The 12055-nt window shown below is 42.4% G+C and overlaps 1 long non-coding RNA gene across 1 annotated transcript in view; it reads right to left on the minus strand.

Annotated features, from left to right (window-relative positions):
• LOC134956759 (uncharacterized) overlaps positions 1-12055 on the minus strand; it is a 246948-nt gene that overhangs the window by 94156 nt on the left and 140737 nt on the right. Inside the window, exon 3 of the long non-coding RNA XR_010186154.1 lies at positions 10523-10571. This is a non-coding gene — a long non-coding RNA (uncharacterized LOC134956759). The remainder of the gene's footprint in view (positions 1-10522; positions 10572-12055) is intronic.

The following is a 12055-nucleotide window of genomic DNA, read 5'->3' on the forward strand; positions in this document are numbered from 1 at the left end:
TCATTCATAATATATATATTAGGCGTTGGACCCTAAGCACGGTATCTGTGTATTTCTTATAGTGCTAAGTATTCTCAGAGCGTCGGTAACGCTCAAACAGCTTTTAAGTTAATAAGGTTACACTAGGTTGCATCTACACCCTATTTCTACACAAAAGGTTTTACAGCATATTATACTGTTTATGGTTTAGATTTAAAGGTTTAACATTGTGAGCGTCAGCGCCGCTGGTGATCTCCTCGTGGTCCCGAGCGTCCGCTACGCTATAGCGAATCATTACGTTAGTCGGCAGCCAATAACGTGCCTGCCTGTGATCTCTTGGCCGTGAGCGAACGTGACGCTTGAGCGTCTCGACTACGGCTAAGCGATTGTTACGCAACGTGGTTACCCTTACGGTACTTCATACGTAGATAGCGTACAGTGTTCTTAGACCTCATAAAGGGTATTATATACGATAAATATCTAGCTTTATCAAGTATGTGAATCGGCAGCTATACCGCCGATTCACGTACTATTCGACAAGTTGAATTCCCAGACTTGTCGAATAAAAACAGCTGGGATTGAATAGGTCGAATCACGGTTCGACCTTAAAAAGTTGAAAACTGCCGTCTTTTCGACAGACGGCAGCTTTCGACCCTAATTGAATATACCCCTAAAACACCTAATTTAGCATTATTTGTTACACTGCCTATAACATGGCAATTAGGAGCTGATTGGCTGGTACTTTATCTCTCTCTACTTTATCTCTCTACGGTACTTAGTAAATAGACCCCAAAGTACCAGCCAATAAGCTCCTAACTGCAATGTTACAAACTGTGTTTGAAAAATGACAGTTAGGAGCTGGTTGTCTGTCACTTTATCTCTCTCTATCACTCGTTCCACTTTATCACTATCCATATTAACACCGCTGTTTATGGCTTTATAAGCATTTTAATATGGAATTGGGCTGTGTAATGCGACGGCACTTTTTCAGGATTTTATAGATTAAATATTTAAGAGGTATTTTTGGAAATGTTAATCTTAAATTTGGATATTTTCCACTCTTCTTAAATACTGTCACTAGGTAAAGATGATGTTAAGAGAATATCAAGCTTAACCAGAAAAGTGTGAATTTTATGTAAAATATATATGTACATTTTAGTTCAAGTTCTTCATTCCAATCTGCCCTTCATTGTAAAGTTGATGCTTCAGAAGTTGGTACTGGGGCACTCCTTTTCGAGAGCAGTGACCATGACAAGAAATTATAGTACACCTTATTTTTGTAGAAGAGTTTCTGCTGCAGAAATTAACTATGAGATTGGGAATCATGATGAGCTTTCATCCCATTATTGGCCCTCATTCCGAGTTGATCGGTCGCAAGGCGAATTTAGCAGAGTTACACACGCTAAGCCGCCGCCTACTGGGAGTGAATCTTAGCTTCTTAAAATTGCGACCGATGTATTCGCAATATTGCGATTACTAACTACTTAGCAGTTTCAGAGTAGCTTCAGACTTACTCTGCCTGTGCGATCAGTTCAGTGCTTGTCGTTCCTGGTTGACGTCACAAACACACCCAGCGTTCGCCCAGGCACTCCCACCGTTTCTCCGGCCACTCCTGCGTTTTTTCCGGAAACGGTAGCGTTTTCAGCCACACGCCCCTGAAACGCCGTGTTTCCGCCCAGTAACACCCATTTCCTGTCAATCACATTACGTTCGCCGGAGCAATGAAAAAGCCGTGAGTAAAATTACTTTCTACATAGCAAAGTTACTTGGCGCAGTCGCAGTGCGAACATTGCGCATGCGTGCTAAGCGGATTTTCATTGCGATGCGATGAAAAATACAGAGCGAACAACTCGGAATGAGGGCCATTGTTATACAGACTATAAGAATTTACAACATATTGGGGTATATTTACTAAAATTCGTACTTGTACCGATTTGGAGGGAGATTCATCACGAATGACATCGAATGTGTAATTGTGGAACTTTTTGAATTTATTACGACTAATTTACTAAGCTGTCGTATTTTCTTTCTTCGTGTTTTCCGATGTCGATGTCATTCGTAGTTTTGTAAGGTAGAATGCGGCCGATTTAGTGGTTTTGCGGCCGTGTTATGAGGTTTTTTTACGACTGCGTCACATTTTGGTTACGGCAGTGTTTGTCCGTTCACGGCCGCGTTTTTTTCCTAAGTTTCGTTTTTGTCACTCGTCCGTGATTGGTTTGATTCGTGATGGAGGAGTGTCTGTGCACATTACTATAAAAACGCCCCAAACCGTCAGCACCTCGTGGGTTTAGCTAGTGGAGAGGTGAGAGGAAGGTGTGTTAGGAGTTGGAGAGTTGTTTGGAGTTTGTGGAGGATTTGAGGAGGTTATTTGCGATTGTTGAGTGTTGTACTGTGTGTGTAAGTAGTCTTGTCATACTTGTTGTGTAGTTATTTAAAAGTTTGTTTAGTTTTTTGTCATTGTTTTTTATTTAACGTCTATTGTCATTGTTGTGAGTGAGTGAGTGAGTGAGTGAGTGAGTGAGTGACTGAGTGAGTGAGTGTGTGTTTGTTTGGTGTGTGGTGTGAAGTGGTAGTGGAGGAGTGTGTTTACTGTTTTTTTTCCCTCAGTGTTATTTGTTGTTTGTCCTGATTATGTCCCAGTCAGAGGTGAGTGAGGTGGAGGAGGTGAGTGAGAGGGAGGAGGTGAGTGAGGTGTAGGAGGTGAGTGAGAGGGAGGAGGTGAGTGAGAGGGAGGAGGTTAGTGAGGTGGAGGAGGTTAGTGAGGAGGAGGGTTGGCTGCTGCTGCGGCCTCCAGTGATAGTGACGGTGTTGTGGCTCCGCAGCCACGCACCACTACAAAGACTGGCAGCAATGTCAAATTTAGCTATGCAGAAAATATGGCTTTGGTGCGGGAGCTGATGAGGCATCATCGGCAGTTGATGGCCATGATGCTGCAAAGGTGTCGTCACGCAGGAAGAGTGTTCTGTGGGGGAAGGTCATTGCGGCTGTGAATAGTGAGGGTGTGGTGAGGCGGACCGAGGACACGTGTCATAAGCGTTTTTACGACATAAAGCGCCGTGTCAAGGCGAAGATGGCCAAGGAGGCTAAATCGGCCCGCCAAACCGTGGGTGGACACCTCTTCCGTGCATCTTACCGAGATTGGGAGGAGCCTGTGCGTGCACTCATTCCGCAAGAAGTGGTTGGTGCCACTCATGTCCGGGATTCGGATCGGCCAAGGCAGGATGGTGAGTTATTTTTGTTTTTTTATAAACAATTTAAGCATGTGTGCTTTGTCCTTAGTTGTCTGAAATGTCTTCTAGCTAATTGTGGTTGTCAGTTTGTTCATTCTTCTAATGTGTTGGTGATGTGTACTGTTTTTTTTTATTTATTTTTTTAACAATCTTACTGGTTGCCTTGGAGTTTTTCTGGTGTTGTAAGTCAAAAGTAAATGTTTGTAGGTGTGTTTTCATGCTTTTAAATTTTACATTTTTAAACAAAGGTTTTTTGTAAATACATTTCATATCATTTATGATTATTGTGTGTTGTTATGGGTTGCCCTTTGTGTGCTTGATGTGTTTTTGAATGCATATTTGGTTGTGATGTTTCCAATTTTTACAAGATATTTTTGTCTAGTGTTTTATTATTATTTACCAAAATTGAGACCTTAGCGTGCAATATTGTGGTTGTGTCAAGCTACGACGTTTTGTTTTTAAGTAGTTTAATTGTTTGCATTATGCGCCTTTGTGTATTGTATTTTTGGCATAATTTATGCTAATTTAAAGAATACGCACCCAATGACGTCAGGCAGAAAAGCATAAGCATCGTTTAGTTTAATTCTCATCAGGTACCACATATGTTTACATCACAATAAGGATTTTTGGAAAAAAAAACACCAAAATAGTATGTTCATAAGGACATTCTTCATATTTCTACAGTACGCCAGAGAAGCAGCACAGCCAGGCATCAGCCAACACTGCCAAGAGATGCAGATGGTGGCAATGCCGGTAAGATTTAACTGTATACACATATTCTGCAAACACATAGAAACACAAAATGTTAATGATTATCTTATCACACAGGTTCTTCTTCGGCATATCCACCTACACTAAGGCGCCCATCACAGGGCTCGGATACTGTGGCAACGAGGCCACCCAAGAGACGCCATCTTGAGGCTCCAGCACCAGCATCACCACCCCAACGGCGCATCTCCGCAGTGTCGGCCGTGCCACCGCTAGTTCTATTGGCCAGCCCCCAAAGTGAGGATCCACAATCCCCTCAGTTGTCTGGTGAGTAAAAATAACAATTATGTGTAAATAAGTAAACAAACAGTGTTGTCGATTTATTAACCTGGAGAAGGCATAAGGAATTTAAAAAAAACTGATATGTGCAAGGTGATAAAGGCAGCAGTACAAAATAAACACAGCTGTTAATGTACATATTGGATCTGTTTGCCTTGTGCCTTTATCACCTTGCACATATCACTGGTTTTTCACTTCCTTATGCCTTCTCCATGTTTAGACATCTGGCCCACTGTTAGTACATAGAAAATATAATTAAACTAATGACCAGTCATCCTTGCATTAATCAACAACAACAATCAGATGGTGTTAAGGTATTTTTAGATGGATAATTGTCAGATGTGATGTTGGCCATATCAACACATTTTTGACACATAATTTTTGGAGTAAAAAAACAACATAAATGTTTAGTCTCATCCAATTGTTTTGCATGGCCAACAACACCACTTCTAAACATAGTGCACCTTAATACTTTTTCTACCATTGTTAATGTGTACATTTTAGGACACTATATTTGTTTACGTTTTTGCCAGACCATGTATGAGTGTATTGGTAAACACATTTATTGTATTGTGTGTGTTGTTCCAAAGGAAGGTACATTCCCAATATGTAAATGTAGTAATTTGTATTTGTTCGAGTTCTTCGTGGTTGCACATTAATTGTGGCTCAGAGTCCAACAATTAAAAAAAAAAACATCAACTGAGTAGTGAAGGATAGAAGCAACATATTTATACAAACAGATGAACAACATAGTCAAGTTTATGCCACAATCTATTGATCAATTAAAACATTAATATTAAGAAGAAATGCATGTTGACGTAAAGCTACAGTAAGACCAATGCTAAAAAGTTACTAAATACTGGCTGTCTTCAACCCCATACAGAACCAGCCATCATGCCCGAGGATGCCCAGCAGGAAAGTGACCAGCAGGATACATACACTCTTCACCTGCAACCCATAGCTGATACCCAGACAACCACGCCGCAGGACATACCCCAAACATTCCACAGGCCACAATTGAGCACAACACCAGCCCAGACACAAATGGACACTGAGTTTTGGAGCGGATGGGCCAAACAACAGGAACTGAACTATGCGTGCCTTAACACCCACAGCCAATTAGTGCTGTATTCAATTAGTGCTGTTTTTTCGACCAGCACTTTTTGCCCATTTTTAGGTCGAATTTATGTGCAACCTGGCAAGTCTGCCCCATCATCTGCCTAGACTGGCTCGAAACTCTGGCAGACTTATCGTTCAAGTGGGAAGAATAGCCAATTCAATGGAACAGATGAGGGCAGACAACTGCCAAATGCAAGCAAATCTCGTACACATCATGGATGAACAACAGCGCCAACAACAATCCCTAATTCAGGTCATCCAACACAACCAAATTATCAATGAAAACATGTCCCGAATAATAGCAAGCCACACTGCAGCTAATACGCAACTCACTGCCAGCCTCAATATACTCAGCCAAAGCCTTAATGTTTTGGCATCACACCAAGTCAGCTCTAGCTCGGGGACAACTACACCAAACCAGACCCCAATTCAATCCCCAGTTAGACGCTCCAGTAGAACCAGGAGCAACGAGCCAGCACAATCCTCGGCACCCAGCACACAACAAAGAAAAAAATAATGTGGCCTGCAGCTAATTTTTTCACTATTATAATATTATGTTGAGTTGTTGTAGCAAAAATGCCTTTGTTGTTGGAAATAAATTGCTCACACGGAATATGAGTCTTGTTTAATTAGCTACAGAAACAACCTGTACCAGATGTGTATTGTTAGAAATATATTGCCTGCCCCTAGGTGTCCTCAGCTCAACGTGTGTCTAATCTATGGCACCCAGAACATTGGCCATGGCCGCAAGATCAGATAAAGCTACCTTGACTGCATGCCACTGCGACTCCAGGGTAGGGAAGCAGAGAGAGGCATGTATGTAGCCATCCAAGACATCCAAAACCTGAGTGGACAATCCAAAATTAAAGGTGAGCATCATGACCTGTAATCAATACAATACTGTGTTCTATTACATTACAGAAGCACGACTTAGACATAGACGTGTATGTATGTTTTAACTCACCTGAATTAAATATTTATAAAAGGTGGCATGTGAGATACTAATTACATTGCCAGTCACAGGCTGGAAGCTGCCATAAGCCATAAAGTGCAACACAGCCAGGAGTTTGAGCAGGCCTGAGACAGAGCGAGAGCGTGCTGTCTCAGGGTCTAGGTTCAGTTTGACAAGGTCATACAGACGGAAAATGTTATTTACATTTAGTCTGAGCATCTGTATAACATGGTCATCAGCAAATGTGTTATCGTTTAAACGCACACTTAAAAAACAAGCCATGGCCAGCCTACGCGGAACATGTACAACCTGCTTACCCTGTAGTTTTTCCTGGCCTGGGTTTATTGTAGCCTCATGGAGCAGTGTCAGGTATCCCCCAGCAAACAAGACAGCAGTACTACACACAGTAGCAGCCATTTCAGATTGAGAGTGGTGAAAAATGTGTTGGGGCCCCTTTTAAAGGTCCAAAAAATCAGGTGTGACTAATGTAGAATTGACAACACATGTAAACACGCTTCTCAAAAGCAGGTCTATTTTTTTTAGCCTTTTAGTACGATTAGTATTTTTTCACGGCCGCACATGCATTTTCACGGTAGAGATTTCAAATACGAATGTTTAGTAAATGACCGTGTTCCATACCTAAACAGCCGCGTTTGACCGATGGTGTATTCATTCGTATTTTTTTTCTTGGACTTCCAAAAAAACACGAATGCCCTCATCACTGCCGTGATTTGAGTTTAGTAAATTCCCAAGATTACACTTTGAAGAAAAAACACCATCTCGGTCAAAATCGGGACCTTAGTAAATATACCCCATTGAGTCAGATACTGAATCCTAGGCCGGCATGTTTTTTTCAATATTGGGGGGTATTCAATTAGTGCTGTTTTTTCGACCAGCACTTTTTGCCCATTTTCAGGTCGAATTTATGTGCAACCTATTCAATGCCTGTGCCGTGCTTTCGACTGGTCGAAAAATCCAGCACTGGCGAAAACCATGTGTATTGGCAAATTTGCCGCTGATACAGTACATGTGTTTTGGCAAATTCACGTTTTTGCCCATTTTTGGTGCAATTTTTGCCCATGCTGATTTGACCACAAAAAAAAAAAGTGAAATGGCATGTGTGAAAATGGGGAAAAAATGGGAAAAAATGCCCACAATTGAATACCCTGTGTCGAATTAGTGCGGTTTTTTCGACCATTCGAAAAAACGGTACTTAATTGAATACCCCCATAGATTTTATCATTATATTTAGACATGGCAGGAAAAATACATAGCAAGTCACATGCTCTGCCTGAAAGTTATCCAATAATATGCAGAAATTCAGGAACAGATACTTATCCACTTTTTCTCGTACATGGAATGTGACAGCTTAGACTCAGGATCTCTATGTCAGATTCTTTAAGATGAAGCTCAGGCTCCCTCCCTTCTTGTGTATTCTCCTGATAATCTTCGTTGAGCATTGCTAACAGAAAGTTCATGTCAGTAACCTGTCTAGACATTGTGGTATTAGCAAAACTACTGGCCTAAGAGGTGTGGTGACCTTCTTTTAAAAAAGATACCAGAACACTCACCTCTAGTTCAGCTCATATTCTTTCAGGTACCTAGTACATCTTGGTCTCATATATCCATGCCTCTTATTGTCTTGTAATCCCCTTCCAAGGGCTACAACATTATCTGGATAAATGTGGAATGTTTCAGCAAAATCATATTACATCTTGTTTATAGACAATCTCCACATCTCTAAATCACATGATCGTATGAGGTTTTAGGGTGGGGGAGAGGATGAATGTTGTTCATGCACAATTGCATACCTCCCAACATGACCCTCTCCAGGTGGGACAGAATGCTCTGCTCCTGGACTTCCCTCTTAATTTATGATTACGATCACCTGTGCTGAAACACCTTTATTTATCCATTAACCTGTTAAAAACAAATGATAGCAATCCTAAGTAAAGAGGAAAGTCCAGGAGCAGAGCATTTTGTCCCTCCTGGAGATGGTCATGTTGGGAGGTATGCAATTGCTTAGGGGGCCAAATTCTGAATGGTTAAACCAGATGTGAGACCTCATTTTATTATCTAGCTAGCTAATCTGTCCACTAGGAATGCAGACGACAGCAAATAGTGCTTACATGTTCACTTCTGTGGGCTAACTTTGTGTTTACGCATGCAGCCGCAGAATACTGGGGTGCATAGGGAGCAGTGATATCGGCAGTCAGTGATCGCTACATCACTGTTGGAGGCTGGGCACCAGGAAGAAGTCAGTTCTGCACTTGTGTCAGGGCATGAAGCAGGAGAGTATGGTCACATGTGATGTAACATAACACTCCCATAAGACAGTGCATCTCAAGGTATCCGTTCACATGGTCGACCATGTTATGGTCGACAGTCATTAGGTCGACCACTATTGGTAGACATTGACATGGTCGACGTGGTCGACACATGAAAATGGTCGACACATGAAAAGGTGGACATGAGTTTTTTAACTTTGTTTTCTTTTGGGGAACTTTTCCATACTTTACGATCCACATGGACTACGATTGGAACGGTAAAGTGTGCCGAGCGAAGCGGTAGCGGAGCGAAGGCACCATGCGAGGGGACGCGGTGCACTAATTGGGGTTCCCAGTCACTTTACGCAAAAAACGACACCAATTTTTTTTTAAAAAAACTCATGTCGACCTTTTCATATGTCGACCTTTCATGTGTCGACCATTTCACGTGTCGACCATGTGTCCATGTCGACCATGTCAATGTCGACCAATAGTGGTCGACCTAATGACTGTCGACCATAACATGGTCGACCATTCATACCGGAACCGCATCTCAATAGCCATCCCCTGGAACACCTAATACACTTCCACTATTTCTGACACTATGCGTCTCAGTCGCTGCTGCGCCTCTGTGTGTACACACTGTGGGATGCATGCGCAGACCAACTTTCTATTGATTTAGATACATGCGCAGTTGAAAATATCTACCATTTGCATGAATAATGGCTTTGCATGCTACTCAGATTCAGGCCTAATTTGTTTGTACGCTATGGATAGGGTAGTTCAGGGTTCACTATAGCAAAATAAAGTACAGCAAGTCACATCAGAAACTATTATCAAGTGTAGTGTTATAAATATATTTTTATAATAGTTGCTTAGGGGTCTATTCATTATTACATAATTATCAATAGTGATAATTATGTTTTGAACTCGCTGCAAGTTCAAAGACCCGTTTGGAGGCATTCATCGTGCTTCATTAACAAAAGTATAAATTCCCGAAAAAATGCTCTTTTGGAGTCAGCTTTTCGTAAAAGTGATACTTTTCCCCATAATCTATTCTATGCTGTCTCTGCTCCCAGCCTGCAGTCTCTGCCCTCTGTCTCCTCTCCCTGCCCGCAACCTCTGCCCGTTTCTCTGCTACCCAGCCTGCCGCCTCTGCCCTGGTGTCTCCTCTTCCTGCCCGTGCCCCCTTATTGTAGTCTCTGTGCCTCCAGTCCCCCCGTGCCTGAAGCTTATTGAAGTCGCTGTGCCCCCAGTCCCCCATGCCCACAGCTTATTTTACTCTCTGCGCCCCCAATCTCCCCCCGACCAAAGCTTAATTGTAGCCCCAGCGCCCCCTTCCCCCCTAAGCTTAATTGTGGCCCCAGCAGTATGGGAACTGTGGAAATTATTGGGGGAGAATTGTAACAAGGAGATATCATTGCTATCTCCTGTGTTACATGAATGATGAATGGGTCTGACACTTCATTTATACAAGAGTGAAAATTTTACTTTTCACCTGCTTTTATTGATATTAAGTGATGATGTTGATATTAAGTGACCCCTTAGAGTTCTAAAATAAATTTCCTTACTAGTGTTATAGGAATAATTTTACACCTGCCACTGGGGTAAAATCCGCCACTGGATGCGACCGAGTCGTAGAATGCCCTTCTATCCTACTCTATCTATCCTACCTGCCATGTCACAGGCTGTGTTTAAAAAATGTCAGTTAGGAACTGATTGGTTGGCACTTTTTCACTCTCCATTTTATCACTTTCCAAGCGATGATGCATCTAGCCCAAGGAGTTAAACTGCTACATTGAGCAAGAGGTGACTCAGCAGTAAAACTGTACTGAATATTTCTTAGATTTCTCCAGGCAATGAATGTGAACGTACAAGCTTCTCCTTACCAACCAGAAGATGGGAATTCATTCATTTGTAGCACTCACCTACAGTTGCTTGCTTTCACAATACTGCTTCTCTGCCCACTCCGTCAGACTATTCAGAGAGAGGAGAGAGACAAGGGGCTAAAATTACTAAGCAGTAAAGTCCGGCGGTTATATGACGGTTTGACAGTGGTTTTTCAATCCGCTTATTTATTAAGCAGACTTTAGAATAGAATAGAATTTAATATTAATATGCTCAGATGCTGCAGTGTGACTGCGCATGTGCAAACTCCCAGCTTCTGCAGCCCACAGAAGCCAGATTGGGCTGCGCCAAAAGCAGGAAATGGCAGCTCTCTGCTTATCGCTGCTTATCACAGCCCTATCTGGCAGTCCCAGAAGGAGGAAATGCCTCCCAATGGGACTGCTTTGTGCGCCTGTGACTGACAGGTAGTACTTCCAATAGGAAGTCACTGCCAGTCACAGTGAAGCCAGTGCAGCCAGACTGCAACTGTCTCGCTGACACTGAAAGGGGTGGCAGATTTTACCGGGGAGGGGGGTGCAGTCCTGCAGCACTTAAGGCCCTTACACACTGGTCGATATATCGGCCGTTCTCCTGAACGGCCGATATATCGTGGGACCGTCGGACAGTGTGTACGGCCGATACGTCTGTGAACTCCGTCGTTCACAGATGTATCACGTCGGCCGCGCAGCACAGCCGACGGACAATATATCCACCGATATATTAGCGCGTCGCTGTGTGTGTACGAGGCGGTCGGCCGACCGCCCCGTACACATGCTGCGGCGGCCGGCGGTGATTGACAGATGAACTGGGCGGGCGTGCATACACGCCCGCCCAGTTCATGACGTCAGTCCCCGACGGATCGGGCAGTGTGTATGCTCAACACACTGCCCGATCCGTCCATAGATATATCTGCAGATCAATTGATCTGCAGATACTGTATATCTATTGGTGTGTACCCACCTTTAGGTAAAAACCTCCACTGGTGCCCTTACAACAGTCTGCTGAGGGGCCCACAAATACCTAATTATTCCCCTGCATATCACATTGTTTTTAGATTACATTTGGAAAAGTAAGTGGAAATAAAGCATACATACAGATATTTCTAATTCCTCTGTAAAGATTGTTATCACAACATGTCACATAGCAAATCAGTTCATTTATTCAACAAATAATAAGCTGTAATGCAGCAGAAAAAAATACAGACTAAGATGCTCTAAAGTAAAAACAAACACATTCTACATTTCTCCCACAGCTCTTAAGCAGTGTATGACTTTGGTATGTCCCGTAGGGAAGTGCGTATTGTGTGAGTGGGTGTCAGATTGTTCAGGTGATGAAATGGAATGATAACATTTAAAAGCATTTTCAAATTAATACAAGAAAAATTTAATAACTGGCAGTTTCTCAGTGCAGGTAAGGGTTAGGTTCATGTGACATAGAAATGTTTCATTTACATTTCTAAATAACAGAAACCATTGTATGTCGCATTTTTCCTTATTTTCAGAGGTAAAATAATTTATAAAATACACATTATTTATATTTGAGGTTCACAAACTGCACTCACAGACCATCTAAAC

This window comes from Pseudophryne corroboree, chromosome 9 (assembly GCF_028390025.1).
Source record: "Pseudophryne corroboree isolate aPseCor3 chromosome 9, aPseCor3.hap2, whole genome shotgun sequence".
NCBI classification, from domain to species: domain Eukaryota; kingdom Metazoa; phylum Chordata; class Amphibia; order Anura; family Myobatrachidae; genus Pseudophryne; species Pseudophryne corroboree.